This window comes from Durio zibethinus, chromosome 25 (genome assembly GCF_047325235.1).
Source record: "Durio zibethinus cultivar Kanyao isolate XHJ-2024 chromosome 25, ASM4732523v1, whole genome shotgun sequence".
NCBI classification, from domain to species: Eukaryota; Viridiplantae; Streptophyta; class Magnoliopsida; order Malvales; family Malvaceae; genus Durio; species Durio zibethinus.
In genome coordinates, this window is record NC_143186.1 from 3,835,638 (window position 1) to 3,855,407 (window position 19,770).

The following is a 19,770-nucleotide window of genomic DNA, read 5'->3' on the forward strand; positions in this document are numbered from 1 at the left end:
AAAGGGTTATCCTATAATACTATAGCAAAGATTTTCATTGACCATCCAAGCAAGGTAAAACTAGACGGTTTTGGCTACAAGATGATCTATTATACACCAAAGGCAGTTGGTTATTTATGCCATGGCATGGGAAACTTTGTAGAGAGGTGATGCAAGAGTGCCATGATTTGAAGTGGGCTAGTCCCCCGAGCGTGCACCACACCTTAGCCTTGTTAAAGGATTATTACTATTGGCCACACATGAGGGATGATGCTGAGGCCTATATGAAGACCTATCTTGTGTGTCAGCCAGATAAAGTGGTGCTTAAGCCACCAGTTGATCTTTTGAAGCCTTTGGCCATACTAGAGTGACCATGGGAGAGCATCACTCTAGATTTCATTGTCAGTCTACCCAGTATGGATGGGTTTAAGAGCATTATGGTAGTGGTGGATAGATTTTTTAAGTATGACACTTTCATTCTAGTAACTAAAGAGTGCCCAACCGATGAGGTAGCTTGTTTATTCTTGAAAAACATGGTAAAGTACTAAGAAGTACCACAAACTATTGCTAGAGATCTAGACAGACGGTTCATAGGCCAGTTTTGGACTAAGTTGTTCCAATTGTTAGGGTTAGACTTAAACTTGTCCACCAGCATGCACCCCCAAATTGATAGGCAAATCAAATGAGTAAATAGATTGTTAAAAGTCTACCTCAGGCACTATATGAGTGCCATACAGTGGGACTAGCCTAAGTTGCTTGATGTCCCTTAGCTCTCATATAACGTGTAGTAGAGTGAAGCAACGAACCAAAGACCTTGTGAGTTTGTGATAGGTCAGCAGTCGCTAACATCAAGTTTGGTTGCAATAAGTTACATAAGGCCTAACCCAATAGCATATAAGTTTGCCCAGGCTTAGCAGGAGCAAGCTGACCTAGCCAAATTTTGTCTACACAAAGCAACAAAGAAGTCCAAGAAGTGGGCAAACCAGGAAAAAAAAAAGACATGTAGTTCCAAGTGGGAGACTTGGTCTTGGTGAAGCTGCACCCCATCATGCATAGCAAAAGTTTGCATAAAGGCCTAGTTTGGAGTTACGAAGGACCTTTTAAAGTTTTTAAAAGGGTAGGCAAGGTTGTCTACAAGCTAGATATGCCACCAAAGCTAAAGGTACATCAATTTTCCATGTCAGCATGCTTAAGCCATTTTATAAGGACTAGGGAGATCTAGGGTGGGTAGAGTCAAGGCATGCACCATTGGGAGCCAAGGCCTCATATGAGAAGGAGGTCCAATGCTTTCTTACCAACCAGGTCATGAGGCGATAGAGTTATAAACTAAGATGGAAGTACTTGGCATAATGGAAGGGGCATCCAGATAGTGAAGTTAGTTAGGCACATCTGAAGACCTATGGGAGTTTTCAACCAGATCAGACAATCCTACACAAAAGATGCAATGAGGGAGTTACAAGATTAGGTGGGGAAGAATGTCACACACCAGAAGAGTGCACAAGAGCTAAGGACTATGTATAGCAGCCAAAGCTCGAGTACTATAGACAGAATCGAGGGTTCATGCAATAATCATGTTAGAAGCATCAGGATCGTTCTCTCGACAGTTAGTCCTACCCACGCACCAAGACAAAGATCAAAACATGCTTGCCTCCACCCAAGAGGGCCAGGAGAGTGAGGCTAACCTAAAAGCATCTAGAAGCATCTAAGTGCAAGAATGTTCCCTAAATGTGTTATAGCACACGCCCAAAATAAAAAAAGACTGGTCAATCCTTAGGATCAGGGATATAATCTTGTATTGTGAATTTGAATATGTAATCCCTTGATATTAGGAACTTCCATACTAGTGTTAGGGCCTCAAGCATAAATAGAGAGCCACCCTATCCTCATTTGTATCATTCAACATTAAGAAATGCATTCCAACTATTTTCTTATGTTCTTAGCTTCATATTCTACCTTTTAGTGTTCATTTTATGCTCGTACACTTGAGATTCATAGGCTAACTTAGGCATATAGAGTTTATTCCTAGCTTAAGGCCACATAGAGTTTAGCTTAAGACTGGAGCCCCTGATACATAGGCTTGGCCAAGCAAAGGCATTTTTATGGTTGATGAAAAGAGACCACGAGATTGCCAAATACCTGAGAGACTTGGCCTAACCAAGCTTGCAACCATAGCTTCTACTTGTACCACTCCATAGAGCTATTGACTAATTTAAGGACTTGGTTTAGGGTCTGGAGTAGCATCAACCACAGGTATAGGTACAGGTTTGACCTCAACATAGTCGAGTCCCTTTTTGATATGCACACTTATGGTCAAGGCCATGGGTGCTTGCGACACTAGAGCAACTAGTCGCCAGATAGCATGGCCAAAAGGCATGCATAGCTTGTATTTTACTTAAGGACATTACCATAGTTGTACACAATGATGAGCCCATCACACACATCTACTCCCTTAGTGTGAAAGGAGAGAGGGCCCTAGATAAACACCTCTTAAAGAGCATGAGAGATTTTACAGATATGCTAGTAGTAGACATTAAAATGTCTTAAATGGGGACACTTTTTCAAATAGGCATATCCCACACCAAGGGTTTACAGGTGCTGATGGTGGTCAAGACATGTGCCCACTTTAAGGCCCAGCATGTACTAATGGTGTTCGAGGCAAGTGCGAACACTAAGGGCTAGCATGTGCTGATATGTTCGAGGTAATTGCTTACACCAAGGGCCATCTTTTTTCAATGCTAATTAAGGCATGTACCCATATCAAGGGCTAACATGTGCCGACAGTGGTCAAGATAAGTGCTTGTACCTAAGGTCAGCTCGTGTCGATAGTGGTTAAGGCAAGTACTTGTACCAAAGGCCAACTGGTGTTGATAATGGTCGAGGCATATGCCTACACCATATGCTAGCCTGTGCCATTGATGGTGAAAGGAAAAATGAAAAGGACCTTGAAAAAAAAGTCAAAAAATGCTTGAAATTATCAAGAGTGAAGCAGATGAGGGTCGACGATATGCTTTGATTACATATAGAATGGCAAGAGCTAGTTTGTTGATTGGCTCGGGCCATGGACTGACGTAGGTCATAGAGGTGACCTAAGCTTAATCTTTTGATATACAGCATGTATCATCTCGATATGCCCTAGCACTAGCGTACTCTTGGTGTCTGCCTATAAGTTCTCCATCTGACTTGTCTTGAAACATGGACCAAAGAGTCTAACATGTGTGTGAGTCAATAGGCTAAAAAACCCATAAGACATAACAAAGCTGATTAGCAAGACCCTCATAAGTGCACCATCGATCAATTTTGATCTTTTGAGAAAGGTTCAAATGTAAGCATGCCATCAAGACCCAAAAGATAATGAAATATGGTTGAATGGGGTGAAGCTAAAGAAAACTCTAGTGGAGACCTGATAGTGATTCTGACATGTAAATTGCTCATCTGACTTGGGTATAGGGGTTAAAGACTAATCAAATCATCTAGTAGCTGGTTCCCTTTGAAGTTTCCCTTAGGATAGCTAGAGCCCTTAACGAGTTCTATCAGGTAAAGCTAATGATTAGAGGCATCGAAGGCGTAATACCCTCAACCTATTCTCAAACTTTAACTAAGTAGGACAATGTAGCTGCTTTATTGAGCTGTGCCACAGAATTAAAAGCTCTAAGTGGGCCATTTTTAGTAAGCAAAACTGATGATGTAGGATGAACCAAAAGCTGAGTTACGGTGCTCAATGGCTGTCTAACCTAAAACCTACAAAGGGAGTTAGTCAATTAAGATAGTAAGATAGTGGTCATAAAAGCCAAAATCCACTAAAGAGTGTGTAACACCTCACCTGCCAAATAACTAGCCCTCAAAATGAATGGCACCTAAGCACATGACCTATACTCAATCGTTAGGGTAGGAGTTGAGCCTCAATGAGTAGAATGCTATGACGGTTGTCACAAACCCTAGGGCGCATGCTCGAGTGGAGTGTTCATCGATGTAGATCTTGGTGGTAGTAGCAAATATTCAAATAAAGGTTCCATGTGAATGGCACTTGCACATGGGTTAGTCAATCTTAAGAGACAGAGAAAGCCCATCTGACAACGTATTTGGTGTGAGCCTTAAAAGGGAATCGAGTTAAAATTCTTGAACTGAGATGTGGTAGCTAATGGCAATGTTAGAGAGTCCAAAGATGTCAGCAGGGGCTTCAGAAAATAGTTATCTTTTTTGTTTAATGGTCTACCCACCCTGGAAATGGCTTAGCCAAAAGTACGATCCAACGGTCTAAAGACATCGCACATTATGTGGTGTCCAATGTGCCCCCAACAGCCTTTAAAAATTTAAAGGATCGAGTGCCATTCGTGCTTGATCATACTCATAACCACATCAGGTCTTTAAGGTGAATAGCCTCTAGTCGATGGAACAATGTAGGCACCAGGGGTCCTAATCCTGAACCCATCAGCTATCAATGCACTGCTTGAGTTATTCCCACATCAAGAGTGGGTCATCGCATGTTGGTCAAGAGATGGATTGGGAACTACTCCCTTCAAGCTTTCTTCGAGTAATGAATAGTCAACTCAAAATTGGTATAAACAAAAGGAAATTAATTATTTAATTAAAACAAAGCATTGTGATGGTCCCTGCGAATGCTCACGCAATGTGATTTTTGCCTAGTGCTCTAAATGTCAAAGTGAAAAAATTCAACCAAGTGCGGGTAAATGGTGGGAGTAACTATGACTCTCTTAAGGTAGCTAAATACCTCGTCATCTAATTAGTGACACGCATAAAGGGATTAACGAGATTCCCACTATCTTTGTCTACTATCCAATGAAACCGCAGCCAAGGGAATGGGCTTGGTAAAATCAGCAAGGAAAGAAGACCCTGATGAGCTTAACTTTAGTTTGACTTTGTGAAATGACTTAAGGGGTGTAAGATAAGTGGGAGCCTTTCAGTGAAATTTAAATACCCTTTTTCTGGACCCAAGGCTAGTCTCAGTCAGTCGATCCAGGTAAAAGATATTGTCAGGTGGGGAGTTTGGCTATGGTGGTACATTTGTTAAAAAATAACACTGGTATCCTAATATGAGCTCAACAAGAACAAAAATCTCATGTGAAACAAAAGGGTAAAAGCTCTTTTGATTATGAATTTTAGTATGAATACGAATTGTGAAAGTATGGCTTATAATCTTTTGGAACATTAGAATTTGAAGCTAAAGGTGTCAAAAAAGTTACCATAGGGATAATTGGCTTATTGCAGCCAAGTGTTCATAGTGACATTACTTTTTGATCTTTCAAAGTCGGCTATTTCTATCATTGTGAAATAGAATTCAACAAGCATTGGATTGTTCACCCACCAATAAGGAACGTGAGTTAGGTTTAGACCATCGTGACATAGGTTAGTTTTACCCAATTGATGGCAGCATCATAATAGTAATTCAACCTAGCATGAGAGAAACCGTTGATTCGCATAATTTGTCATCGTGCTTAGTTGAAAAGCAAGTGGCATGAAGTTACCATGTGCTGAATTATCACTAAACGCCTCTAGGTCAGAATTTGGGCTAGAAGTGAAGTATGCATCTATTGTCTAATTGCTGATCTGCAGTAGAGGCCCATGGCCCCTAAGGGCATATGTCATAGGTGTAGCCCTTACAGTGGACATGCCGCACAAGCCTCTTTAAAGCTTAATTCCCACTGAACGATGGCTAAAATCTTTTACAGATGACTTAAATATGAGACAGGGTATTGTATGTGGCAAAGTTGCCTTGCTACCACAATCTACTGAGATTTAGCCCTTTGTCACTTCGATTCATCCCTCCCTCATCCACACCTACCGAAGCCTTCTCACTTCATTTTTTTACACTGTACCCCTTGAGGGTTGGGGATGAATGGTGCTTTCCATTGCAATTGATTCACTTGCGTGATGACATCCCTCCTTCAAGCATCCAAGTAAATGACAACTGAATGCCCTTAGTATTTGTTAAGGGACGGACGCACCCTTGACGTGGGCATTTACCTCAAACTCTTCCTGCCTTTACACGCTGGCCTTTAGTATGAGCAGGTTGTTGCCTCGGACACCATTGTCAGATGCTGGCTCATTATTACAGGTTAAATGTTACCTCTAACACCGTTGCCAGATGTCAACACTTAGTGCGGGTGCTTATCTCGACCACCATCCACGCGAGTGAGCCCTTAACATGGGTTGTTGCCTTATACAGCTTTTTGATAGATGCAAGCATTTGGTGTGGGTTGTTGCCTTGGACACCTCTTTGGTAAATGCTAGTGTTATAGGTCGAGACTCAAGCTCCAAGCTCACGTAACTCTAGGATACAAGAATGGACGCTTTTGTATTTCAGATCAGCCTATCACAAGAAATGGTACATGGACACTCTAGATTGCGGGGTTTGGCCATCCAGTATGCTGGAAAATGAAATGGCATAGCAAGTGCCTGAAGCAAGGCTAACAAAAGAATAATAAAAGCTTTAAGGCAAAAGTAAGGATGTTATTACTCGATGGTTCTAGTCTCTGACCTTTTTATATAAGAGTGGGGAACTCTCTATTTATAGCTGAGCCCCTTTTACATTTAGTGCTTAAGATGCATTCTTAAACTAGAGATTATAATCCCTTAATTCTAGGCAATGAGATATAATCCTTGATTCTAGAGGATTTGGTGTTACTACATAATCTTTGACTTGCTGAAATCATGCTGAGCATTAAGCCTTCTAGAAGCCCCCGAATCTAACTTTTTTAGGACTATGTTTAGGCATGCCTGCACTTATGCCCAATTGTGTGCCCATACCTCGATCATCAGTGGTCTTGCCTGGTCCATATTGGGTGCTCACGCATCACTCACTAGTGCCTACCCCTGGGCCTGACTCAATCCTGTCAAACTTGAACACTTTTCTTGAGCCTCCAGAGTCTTGATCACTATCGTACCATTATTCTGGGTTGGTTCCCTACAACATGGACCTTCAGTGCACCTCAGGGCTTGGTCCCGTTAGCTGTCAAACTTTATCCCATTAGAACTTGAGCTGTCACTCGAATTGGAGAGAACCCTTGGGCTGGGCCTGGACAAGCTTATAGATCGTGACATTCTTCCATATTCATTTCAGTAATGCCCTTATTACTTGAGGGATGATGTTCTCGCTTTACATGTTGGTTCTAGCTTCTACCTATGATCTAGTTTTCTAACATTTCGGTCTCATACCCAAACATGTACTATGCTATCTTCTGCTAGTCTCGATCTTAAGTTTCTTACCACTTTACTACAACCCCTTATTAGCTCCTCGAGAGGTCCCAACCTTTCAGTAGTCTCGACTAGCACCTGGCTGCTCTTTTTTAGGCTATTTTTGATGTTGTTTACTCTTACCAGTCTTGGCTTTGAATAAACCATCTACCCATTTGATGGCTGAAAGCTTCAGGCACTCCCTGACTTGATGTGGACTGACATAAAAATAGCAACTCAAGGGTCTCTTGCCCCTACTGATGTCTCTATTAGTCTTGCAAAATCTAGGCTTCCCCATAGCCCTTTCCTTTCTTGAGGAACTAACACCAGTGTCTTGCCCACTCTGGCCTTTTCCCTTTGACTTTAAAGATTCGGTGCACTCATCTTGAGTTAGTGATTTCACAGTAACTCTAGCCTAACTTGACCCCTGCATGCCTTTTCATTCTAGCTTAGCCTTGACCTATGGCTTTACTCTATCAATGAAATACTTAGGCACCTTTATTCTTGATCTCAAGCTCACACCAACAACCATGGCTGCTTGTAATGTAGCATGGTCAACCTTGAGCCTTGCTAGCTCTTCTTGCAAGGTTGTCACCATGGACTCCAATGCCTCATTATGCTATATGAGCTTCTTCATTGCCTTATTCAAGTATAACTTAATGACCTTGAATTGATCTATTATCGGACCCTATCCCATTAGAAACCTTGTGGATCATGACTCATACACATACCTCAACCACCATTAGGACATGTTGGCCTTTGGTTTTCACACATGTTTTAACCACTATCGACACATGCTGGCCCTTTGTGCTAGAAGTTCCTTCGAATACCATCGACACATGCTGGGTTGTGTACCATGCACACCATAATCGAACATTAAGTGGGTTTGGCACATCTTCATATTTTTGCTATGCCAATACCATTTTTATGGCTTACAAATTCATATAATCACTCACTAGCACCCGCACATGGGCCTGGCTCAATTTTACTAAACCTAAACATCATGCTCATCATGCTTGAGCCTAGAGTCCTGATCATTGCCTTTACCACTATTTTAGGCTAGTTTTTCTCATCTGGGCCTCTAGTAGGCCTCAAAGCTTGGTGCCCTGGCTGTTAGACCCTATCCTACTAAAACCCCTAGGCATGGACCAGCTTGCGGACTACACATACCTCGACCACCATCAGCACATTCTAGCCCTTTGTTTAGGTAGTTCCCTCAAACACGATGACACATGTTAGGTCATACACAACGCATAGGTATCTTAGGCCGAAGTTGTGCAACATGTGCACCATGACCAGATAGTAGATGGGTTTAGGCACATCTTCATATTTCTGCCATCTTAATGCCATTTTTATTGCTTACAAATTCATATAAGCACTCACTAGTATCTATACCTCGACTAGGATCAATTTTGCCAAATATGAACACCCTGCTGGAACCTTTTAAGTCCCGATCACTGCCTATACCACTATTTTAGGCTAGTTCCCCGTGACCTGGGCCTCCAATAGGCTTCAAGGCTTGGTCTTTTTGGCTGTCAAACCTTATCTCGCTAGAACCCCTGAGCATGGATCATCTTACCGATTGTAACATATACATATGCCTCAACCACCATCGAGACATGTTGGCCCTTGGTCTTGACACATGTTTTAACCGTCATCGACACATACTAGCCATTTATGCAGGCGGTTCCCTCAAACACCATCAGCACATACTGGGTCACACATCACGTACAGGTATGCTAGGCTCAGGCTACACATCATGTGCACCACGATCGGGTAGTGGGTAGGTTCGGGCACATCTCCATATTTTTACCATGCCAATGCCATTTTTATGGCCCATAAATTCATATAAGTGCTCACCAATGTTCGCACCTAGGCTTGGTTCAATTCTGCAGAACATGAACACCGTGCCTGAGCCTCTTAAGTCTCGATCATTACTCATATCACTATTTTAGGTGAGTTCCCCGTAACCTAGAACTCAGTAGGTCTCAAGGCCAAATTTTTCCTAGCTATCGAACCCTATCCCACTAGAACCTCTGACACATGTAATGCCTTGACCACCATCAAGACATGTTGGCCCTTGGTCTCAGCACTTACTTCGACCACTATTGGCACATGCTAGCCCTTTGTGAGGGCAGTTCCCTCAAACACTATCAACATATGTTGGGTCATGCATCACGCATAGGTATCCTGAGCCCAAGCCGTACATTATGTACACCACGATCGAACAGTAGGTGGGTTCTAGCACATCTTCATATTTCTACCATGCCAATACCATTTTTATGGCTTGTAAATTCGTAAAATGGTCCCTTAAGCCTTCATGTGAAGTTTCATAGCAAGATGACTTGTTTTTTATTTTTCATGATTTTTAAAATTTTTTATAGTTTGAGATTTTTTAAAATTCTTTTAGAAAAAGTTTTGGCCCCAAATTTGGTATACGTGATCCTTGTATATTTTTAGCATCCAAAAAAAAATTTTGCCAAAAAATCAAAGTGTAAAAGATTTTGTAGTCATTTAAAAAAAGCATCCCTATTTTAAATACTTGAATGGCTACTAGTTGTAAACCTGTAAAAGCTCTTATGCTCTTTAAGGGGATGTGAGTTATTGAGGTTCCTTGAGGGATAGAGGGCCAATATAAGGGCCAAAGACCAACACCCATTGCACATCATGTGGGCATAGCCTTCGACCTTTACCTCCAATCGTCGGAACCCCCAATATCGCTAGTTAGGTTCTCCGATGATGCTCTGGTGATGATGCCCCAGGCAAAAAAATACGACACCAGCACATGCTTAAGCCTAGCATGTACACCATTAATGACACATGTTGGTGCATGGTGCAGGCACATGTCTCGACCATTATCGGCACAAGCTGGCTTTTAGTATGGGCACTTGCCACAACCACCATCGGCATAAGTTGGCTCTTGGTATGAGCACATGCTAGACCATCATCGGCACATGCTTGCCATTAGTATCGGCACTTGTCGTGACCACTATTAACATATGCTGCCTTTGGTGTGAGCACATACCTCAATCAGCATTGGCACAATCTAGATCTGGTGTGAGTACATGCCTTGATTAGCATTGACAAAAGATGGCCTTTGGTGTGGGTAGTTGCCTTGAATACCATCGATACATGCTAGGCCTTGGTGCTGGCATATGCTTTGACCATCATCGGCACTTGCTTACCCTCAGTGTAGGATATGCTTGTTTGAAAAAAATATCCCCATTTCATACATTTTAATGTCTACTGCTAGCATATCTATAAAATCTCTCATGCTCTTTAATGATTGGTTGTCCGAGCCCCTTCTCTCCCTCCACAGAGGGAGTAGCTGTGCATGATGGGCCTATCATTACGTACATCCATGACAATGTCCCTAGAGCAAAATCCAAGCCGTACATGCTTTCTAGCCATTTTATCCAGTGATTGGTTACTTCAGAGACCTATAGGCACCCATGGCCTTGATGATTGGTATGCATATAGAAAAGGGGCTTAGCTGTGTCAAGCTTAAGCTCGTGCCTATGGCTAATGCTGCCTCACCCCAAACCAAGTCCTTGAATCGAGTAATGAATCTATGGGGTGGTGCAAGTAGAAACTGCAGTTACTTTCTTGGCCTGGCCAAGTCTATCGAGTATTTAGTAGTCTCGTAGTCCCTTCTCATCGAGCACAAAAATGCCTTGGCCTAGGCAAGCTTATGCATATAGTTAATGCTGTCTAAGACCCTAGGAACAAGTCCTTGAATCAGGCAATGTCCTCTTAGGGTGGTGATAGTAGAGTTTACGTGTATGGTCTTGGCCAAACCAAGCATTGGTGGTATCATGCCATTGTTGCTTGTTGATGGAAGGGGTTTTCTCGTGGCCCTTGCTTATGTTTTTCCCATGCCAAGTAGTTGTGGCATGGCCTTATACATCATTCCCTCTGTTCATTTGTCAAGTAATCAATCAGGTGCATTATTGACTAATATGTGTGGATGCTATCACTTGTATGCAATTGGCATATAAGTGGTGCTATGGTTGCATGTGTTGGTTGGCTCCATGCTCGATGCATTAAACGGTTGACCCGTCATCCTATTTAATCTCACCCCATGTGGTCATTGTACCTTAAGGGTATAATTGAGATCCTATGCTGCATATCTAAATTGATGAAAACTAGATGTCTTGCTATCCTTCATTCGTCTTGTGTCCTTAAGGGCTACGGGTCAGACCTTAATCATGCCCTGTGTCCAAGTGTGCCACCTAAACCTCCATGGCTTCATTGGTGCACCGATGTTCGATCATGCTTTTGGATGTAGAATGTTTTATGGGTGTGGCTTCTCAGCCTTTTATCCATCCGATGCTATGCATTTCATGTGCTCGACATGTATGTCACTTATGCTTTGTGTTGGCTCTCTTTACCACTCGATCGGTGCATTGAGGCTCACAAGGTGCCAACATCCTACCTAATTGATCCTGCCAGTAGTCATATGCTTGTCTCAAAGATTAAACTATACATGTGTAAGTATGAACTAATTCAAACTGTGAAATTGTGAATGGCTCATTAAATCAGTTATAGTTTGTTTGATGGTATCTACTACTCAGATAATTATAGTAATTCTAGAGCTAATACGTGCAATATACCTCAACTTTTTGAAGGGATGCATTTATTAGATAAAAGGTTGACACGAGCTTTGCTCGTTGCTTTGATGATTCATGATAACTCGATAAAATATATAGCCTTTTTATCGGTTACGCATCATACAAATTTCTACCTTATCAACTTTCAATGGTAAGATAGAGGCCTACTATAGTGGTGAGGGTGATGAAGAATTAGGGTTCGATTCTGGAAAGAGAGCCTGAGAAACTGCTACCACATCCAAGGAAGGTAGCAGGTGTGTAAATTATCCAATCCTGACATGAAGAGATAGTGACAATAAATAATAATACTCGACTCTATAAGTTTGGGGGCATTCGTATTTCATAGTTAGAGTTGAAATTCTTAGATTTATGAAAGATAAACAATTGCAAAAGCATTTGTCAAGGACATTTTCGTTAATCAAAAATGAAAGTTAGAGACTAAAAAATGATCAGATACAGTCTTAGTCTCAACTATAAATGATACCAATCAAAGATCAACAAATGTTACTTTTAGGACTCTATCGGTACCTTATGAGAAATCAAAGTTTTTGGGTTTTGGGGAGAGCATGGTCATAAGGCTTAAACTTAAAGGAATTGATGGAAGGGCACCACCAGGAGTAAAGCTTGCGGCTTAATTTGACTCAACACAGGGAAACTTACCAGGTCCAAATATAGTAAGGATTGATAGACCGAAAAGCTCTTTCTTGATTCTATAGGTGGTGGTGTATGGTAGTTCTTAGTTGGTGACACGATTTGTCTAGTTAATTTCATTAACGAATGAGACCTTAGCTTGCTAACTAGCTATGTGGAGGTGATCTTTCATGGCTAGCTTTTTAGAGGGACTATAGTCACTTAGGCCAAGGAAGCTTGAGGTAATAACAGGTCTATAATGCCCTTAGATATTCTAGGCCACACACACATTACACTGATGTATTCAATGAGTTTATAGCCTTGGTCGATAGGCCTGAGTAATCTTTGAAATTACATCATGATAGGGATAGATCATTGCAATTGTTGGTCTTCAACAAGGAATTCCTAGTAAACATGAGTAATCAACTCACATTGACTACATCTTTTCCATTTGTACACACTACTTGTTACTTCTACCAATTGAATGGTTTAGTGAAATGTTTGGAATATGGTGACGTGGATGATTCACTGCCCATGACATTATGAGAAGTCTACTGAACCTTATCATTTAGAGGAAGGAGAAGTCATAACAAGGTTTCTATAGGTGAACCTACGGAAGGATCATTATCGAAACCCACTCAACAAGTGACCTATGAATGCGTTAATGAAACACCAAAGGGTCTAGTGTGCCTTTATGCCTTGAGCCCTTTTTGACCTTAGATGGGTACGATGGTCATTTTGTTCTGCCCTAGTCGGGTAGTAAATTCTGTCCATGGCTAAATACGGGCAAAAGAACAATAGCAAACATGTACCGTGACGGATAGATGAAAAGGACTTTGGAAAGAGAGTCAAAGAGTGCTTGAAATTGTTAGAAGAGAAGTAGATAGGGGCTCATGATGCATTTCAATCAGATTTGGAATGATGAGAGCTAGTTCATTGATCAGCATAGGGCATGGATTGACACAGGTCATGGCAGAGTCCCAAGCCCAAGCTTTCAATATACATACAAAGACATTGTCATTGCGATCGTAGAATGTAGCACACGCCATTTTAACATGCCTCAGCACGGTGTCCTCCCGGTGTTAGCCTACAAGCTCCCCATCCAGCCCATTTTGAAATGTGAAACAAATAGTCTAACATGTGTGCGAGTCAATGGGCTAGTTAACTCATAAAGTGCAAGGAAGCTGATTGGCAAGATCCCTCTCAAGTGCACCATCGACTAACCTTAATCTTCTAAGAAGGGTTCGAGTGTGAGCATGCCTATTGGGACCCAAAAGATGGTGAACTAGTCCTAAGCAAGGCAAAGCCAGAAGAAACTCTGGTGGAGGCCCACAATGATATTAATGTGCAAATAGTTCATCTGACTTGGGTGTAGGTGTGAAAGACTAATCGAACCATCTAGTAGTTGGTTCCCTTTAAAGTTTCCCTCAAGATAGCTAGAGCCCTTAGCGAGTTCTATTAGGTAAAGCCAATGATTAGAGGCATCAGTAAGGTAATGCCCTTAACCTATTCTCAAACTTTAAAAAGGTAGGATGGTATGGCTACTTCATTGAGCAAAACTTACGATGCGGGATGAACAGAAAGAATGGTTATGATGCTTAATTATGCGTTAACCTAGAACCTGCAATGGATGTTGTCAATTAAGATAGCATAATGGTGGTCATAGAAGTCAAAATTCGCTAAAAAGTGTATAATAATTCACTTGCCGAATCAACTAGCCTAAAAAATGGATGGCACATAAGTGTGCAACCTATACCAACTATCGGGGCAAGGGCTAGGCCTTAATGAGTAGGAGGGCACAATGGTTTCCATAAAACTCAGGGCACAAGCCCGAGCAAAGTGGCCATCAATGTAGATCTTGGTGGTAGTAGCAAATATTCAAATGAAAACTTTGAAGGTCGAAGAAAGGAAAGGTTCCATGTGAATGGCAATTGCACATGGGTTACTTGAACTTAAGAAACGGGGGAAACCCGTTTGACAGTGCATTCAACTTAAGCTTCAAAAGAGAATCAGGTTAAAATTCTTGAATTGGATCACGATAGTTTATAACAATGTTAGAGAGTCTAGAAACGTTGGTGGAAGCCTCAAGAAGAGTTATCTTTTCTGTTCAATGGCCTACCCACCACAGAAATGGCACAGCTAGAGGTAGGGTCCAGTGGTCTAAAACGTATCGTACATCACATGGTGTCTAGTGTGCCTCTAGTGGCCCTTGAAAATCTAGAGGATCGAGTGCCATCTATACTCAATCATACTTATAATCACATCAGGCCTCTAAAGTGAATAGCCTCTGGTCGATAGAATAATATAGGTAAGGGAAGTCGACAAAATGGATCCATAACCTCAGGAAAAAGATTAGCTCCGAGGGCTGGGTATGAGGGGCCCAGTCTTAAATTTGTTGATTGCCAGTGCTCTACTTGAGCTACTCCCATGGCAAAAGTAAGTTGTCACGTGCTGGTTAAGAGATGGATAGGGAATGGCTCTTTTGAGAGCCTTTCTCAAGTAATGAACAGTCAACTCAGAACTAGTACGAACAAGGGGAATTTGACTATTTAATTAAAATAAAGCATTGTGATGGTCTTTGTGGATGCTCACACAATGTGATTTCTGTCCAATGTTCTAAATGTCAAAGTGAAGAAATTTAACTAAGCATGAGTAAATGACAGGGGTAACTACGACTCTCTTAAGGTAGCCAAATGCCTCATCATTTAATTAGTGATGTGCATGAATAAATTAATGAGATTCCTACTGTCCCTATCTACTATCTAGCAAAACCACAGCCAATGGAATGGGCTTGGTTGAATCAGTGGGAAAAAAAGACCCTGTTGAGCTTGACTCTAGTATGACTTTGTGAAATGACTTGAAAGGTGTAAGATAAGTGGGAGCCCTCGGGTGAAATTGAAATACCATTACTTTTAACATTATTTTACTTATTCTGTGAATCAAAGGCAGGGCACAACCCTTTCTTTTAGACTCAAAGTCAACCTTGATCAGTTGATCTAAGTGGAAGACATTGTCAGTTAGGCTGGGGTGACACATTTGTTAAAAGATAATACAAATGTCCTAAGATGAGCTTAATGAGAATAAAAATCTTGTATGGAATAAAAGGTTAAAAGCTCGTTTGATTCTGATTTTTGATACGAATATGAACCATAAAAGCATGGCCTATCGATCCTTTAGGCCTTCAAAAATTGAAGCTAAAGGTGTTAGAAAAGTTACCACAAGGATATCTGGCTTATGGTAGCCAAGCGTTCATAGCAATATTGCTTTTTAATCATTCAATGTTGGCTTTTCCTATCATTGTGAAGCAGAATTCACCAAGTGTTGGATTGTTCACCCATCAATAGGGAACATAAGCTGGGTTTAGACTATCATGAGACAGGTTAGTTTTACTCAACTGATGGCAGCATCGCAATAGTAATTTAACCTAGTACGAGAGGAATTGTTGATTCGCATAATTGGTCATCACGCTTGGTTGAAAAACCAATGGTGCGAAGTTACCATATGCTAGATTATGACTAAACACCTCTAAGTCAAAATCAGGGCTAGAAGTAATGCACTCGTTCGACTCTCGATTGTCGACCTGTAGGTAAGGCCTATGGCCCCTAAAGGCACGTGTCGTAAGTGCAATCCCAGTGGCAGATAAGCTGTGTGGGCCTTCATAAAGCTTAATTCTCACCAAGCAACACCTAGAGTTCTTTACAAATGACTTAAATATACGACGGGGTATTGTAAATGGTAGAGTGGGCTTGCTACCATGATCCACTAAGATTTAGCCTTTTATCACTTCGATTCATCCCTCTCACACCCATCGAAGCACTCTTACTTCATTTATTTACACTACACCCCTCTAGGGTTGGGGATAAATGGTGTTTTCCATTGCAACCGATTCACCCGAGCAATGACATCCCTTCTTCAAGCATCCAAGTAAATTGTAATCAAATGCCCTCGATATTATTAGAGGGATGGGTTCACCCTTGGTATGAGCACTTACCTCAAACTTTTATTGCCCTTACATGTTGGCCCTTGGTACGAGTAGGTTATTACCTCAGACACCATCACTAGATGCTCGCTTGTTATTATGGGAGGGATGTTGCCTCAGACACCATCACCAAATGCGAGCACTTGGTCTGAGCACTTACCTTGACCACCGTCTGTGAAAATAGGCCCTTGGCATTGGTTGCTACTTCAAACACCTCTTTAGTAGATGTGGCATTTCGTGCAGGTTGTTGCATCAAACACCTTTTTGCTAGATGTTGGCACTTGGTGTGGCATGTATACCATGACCCTTTCACCTAAGGCACTTGTCTGCCTCTCGATCACCATTGGCACTAAATGATGCTTGGTACATGTGTCACCAGATTCGATTTTAAACCCTAAACTCTGTGTGGCCTTAGACAGGGAATTTACTCCATTTACTTAAGTCAGCCAATAAAACTTAAGTGCTCAGCATAATTCCAGCTTGTCAAACATTGTCCTGTATACGGGCCTTTTAGAAGCCTATAAATTTGATTCAAACCATGATTGTGTTCATGCATGCCCACACTTGGTCAACCATGCACATGCACCTTGATCATTAGTGCTCACACTTGGGTCTAATTATGTGCCTGTGCATCACTTACCAATGCTCTTACTTGGGCTTGGCTTAATTCTGCTAAACTTGAACACCATGCCTGACACTTTAGAGTCTTGATCATTGCTTATACTATTGTTTCGGGCTAGCTCCCCATGACCTGAGCCACTGGTAAGCTTCAAGGCCTGGTTCCCCTAGTTATTGAATCCTATCCTGCTAGAACCTTTAGACATAGACCAACTTGCAAATCGTGACACATACACATGCCTCGACCATTATCAGGACATGTTGGCCCTTGGTCTTGACATATGCTTCGATCACCATTAGCATAAGCTAGCCTTTTGTGTTGGCAGTTCCCTTAAATACCTTTGGTATATGCTACGATGCACACCAGGTGTGGGTATCCTAAGCTTGAGTCACACATCATGCAAACCACGACCAGACAATAGGTGGGTTCAAGTACATTTTCATATTTCTATCATGCCAATGCCATTTTTATGGCTTTTAAATTTGTATAAGCGCTCACTAGCACCTGTACCTAGGCCTAGCTCAATTTTGCCAAACTTGAATACCATGCCAAAGCCTTTAGAGTCTTGATCACTACCTTTACCACTATTTTGAGTTGGTTTCACTTGACCTAGGTCTTTAGTAGGCCTCAAGGCCTGATTCCCCTAGCTGTTGGATCCTATCCTGTTAGAACCCCTAGGCATGGACCAACTTGCAGACCATGATACATGCACATGCCTTGACCGCCATTGGGACACATTGACCTTTGGTCTTGGCACATGCTATGATTGCCATCGACACATTTGGCCTTTCGTGCGAGTAGTTACCTTGAACACCATCTGCACATGTTGGGTTTGCACCATGCATAGGTATCTTGGGCCTGAGCCACGCACCATGATCGGGTAATAAGAGGGTTTAGGCATATCTTCATATTTTTATCATGTCAATTCCATTTTTATGGCTTGCAAATTCATATAAGCGCTCACTAGCGCTTGCACTTGGGCCTAGCTTTATTTAGCCAAATATGAACATTATGCCTAAGCCTCTTGAGTCCTAATCACTGCTCATACCACTATTCCAATCTAGTTCCCCATGACTTGCACCTCTAATAGGCCTCAAGGCCTGGTCTCCTTAGCTGTTGGACCTTATCTCACTAGAACCCTTGGGCATAGACCAACTTGCAAACCGTGATACATGCACATGCCTTAACCACCAACAAGACATTTTGGGCCTTGGTCTTGGTCTTGGCACATGCTTCGACCACCATTAGAAAATGTTGGCCCTTTGGGTTGGCAGTTCCCTCAAACACCATCTTTACATGCTAGGTTATGCACCACACACAGGTATTTTGGGCTTGAGCCATACACCATGTGCACCATGATCGGGCAGTGGGTAGGTTCAAGCACATCTTCATATTTCTGCCATGCCAATGCCATTTTTATAGCTTGTATTCATATAAGCGCTCACTAGCACCCTTACTTGGGCTTGACTCAATTATACCCAACATGAACATCATGCCTAAGCCTCTTAAGTCTTGATCACTTCCCATACCACTATTTTAGGCTAGCTTCATACAACCTGGGCCTCAAGGCCTAGGCCTGTTCCTCCTGGCAATCGGACCTTATCCCGTTAGAACCACTTGACGTGGACCAACTTATAGACTGTGACACATACACATGCCTTAACCACCATCGAGACATGTTGGCCTTTGGTCTTAACACATGCTTCGACCACTATCGAAACATGCTGTCCCTTTGTGAAGCAGTTCCTACGAATACCATTGGCACATGTTAGGTCGCACCCACACATAGGTGTTCTGGGCCTAGGCCATGCACTATACACATCAAGACTAGGTAGTGGGTGGGTTTAAGCACATCTTCACATTTTTGCCATGCCAATGCCAATTTTATGGCTTGTAAATTCATATAATGGTCCCCTAAGCCTTCATGTGAAGTTTCATGGCAAGATTACTTGTTTTCTATTTTTCATGATTTTCAAAATTTTTTACTATTCAAGATTTTTTAAAAAAATTTTTTAGAAAGAGTTTTGGCCCCAAATTCGGTATACGTGATCCTTGTATTTTTTTAGCATTCATAAAAAATTTAGCTAAAAAATCAAAGTGTGAAAGATTTTGTCACCATTTGAAAAAAGTGTTCCCATTTCAAACACTTGAATGGCTATAGGCTGCGAACCTGTAAAAGCTTTTATACTCTTTAAGGGGGTAAGAGTTGTCAAGGTTCCTTGGGGGATAGAGGGCCAATATAAGGGCCAAGGACCAGCACCCATCGCACATCATGTGTGCACACCCTCCGGCCCTCCACCCTTAATTGTCAGAACCCTCAATGCCACTGGTCAGGTTTTTTTATGATACTTTGGCAATGGTGTCCCAAGCAAAAAAATACGGTACTAGCACATGCTTGAGCCCAGCATGTGCACTATGGCCTGGAATCAAACTTCAATTAAGGCTTCGACCATCAACGGCACATGTTAGTACATGGTACGAGCATATGCCTCGACCATCATTGGCACAAGCTGGCCTTTGATATGGGCACTTGCCTCAACCACCATCGGCACAAGTTGGTACCTTCCTTAGATGTGGTAGCCATTTCTCATGCTCTCTCTTTGGAATTGAACCCTAATTCTCCATCACCTATCACCATCATCGTAGGCCACTATCTTACCATCAAAAATTGATAGGGTAAAATTTTGAATGATACATTGTCGACACAAAGGTCATACGATCCATCAAGTTATCATGAATCATTAGAGCAACCGACAAAGCCT

At 41.9% G+C, this 19,770-nt stretch overlaps 3 pseudogenes; all 3 read left to right on the forward strand.

The window, feature by feature from the left end:
• The first annotated feature begins 3,175 nt into the window (after nucleotides 1-3,175).
• LOC149511517 (25S ribosomal RNA) lies at nucleotides 3,176-4,365 on the forward strand (annotated as a pseudogene).
• Nucleotides 4,366-5,756, forward strand: LOC149511518 (25S ribosomal RNA; annotated as a pseudogene).
• A 7,182-nt stretch (nucleotides 5,757-12,938) lies between these two features.
• LOC149511519 (25S ribosomal RNA) lies at nucleotides 12,939-16,204 on the forward strand (annotated as a pseudogene).
• The last annotated feature ends 3,566 nt before the right edge of the window (nucleotides 16,205-19,770 follow it).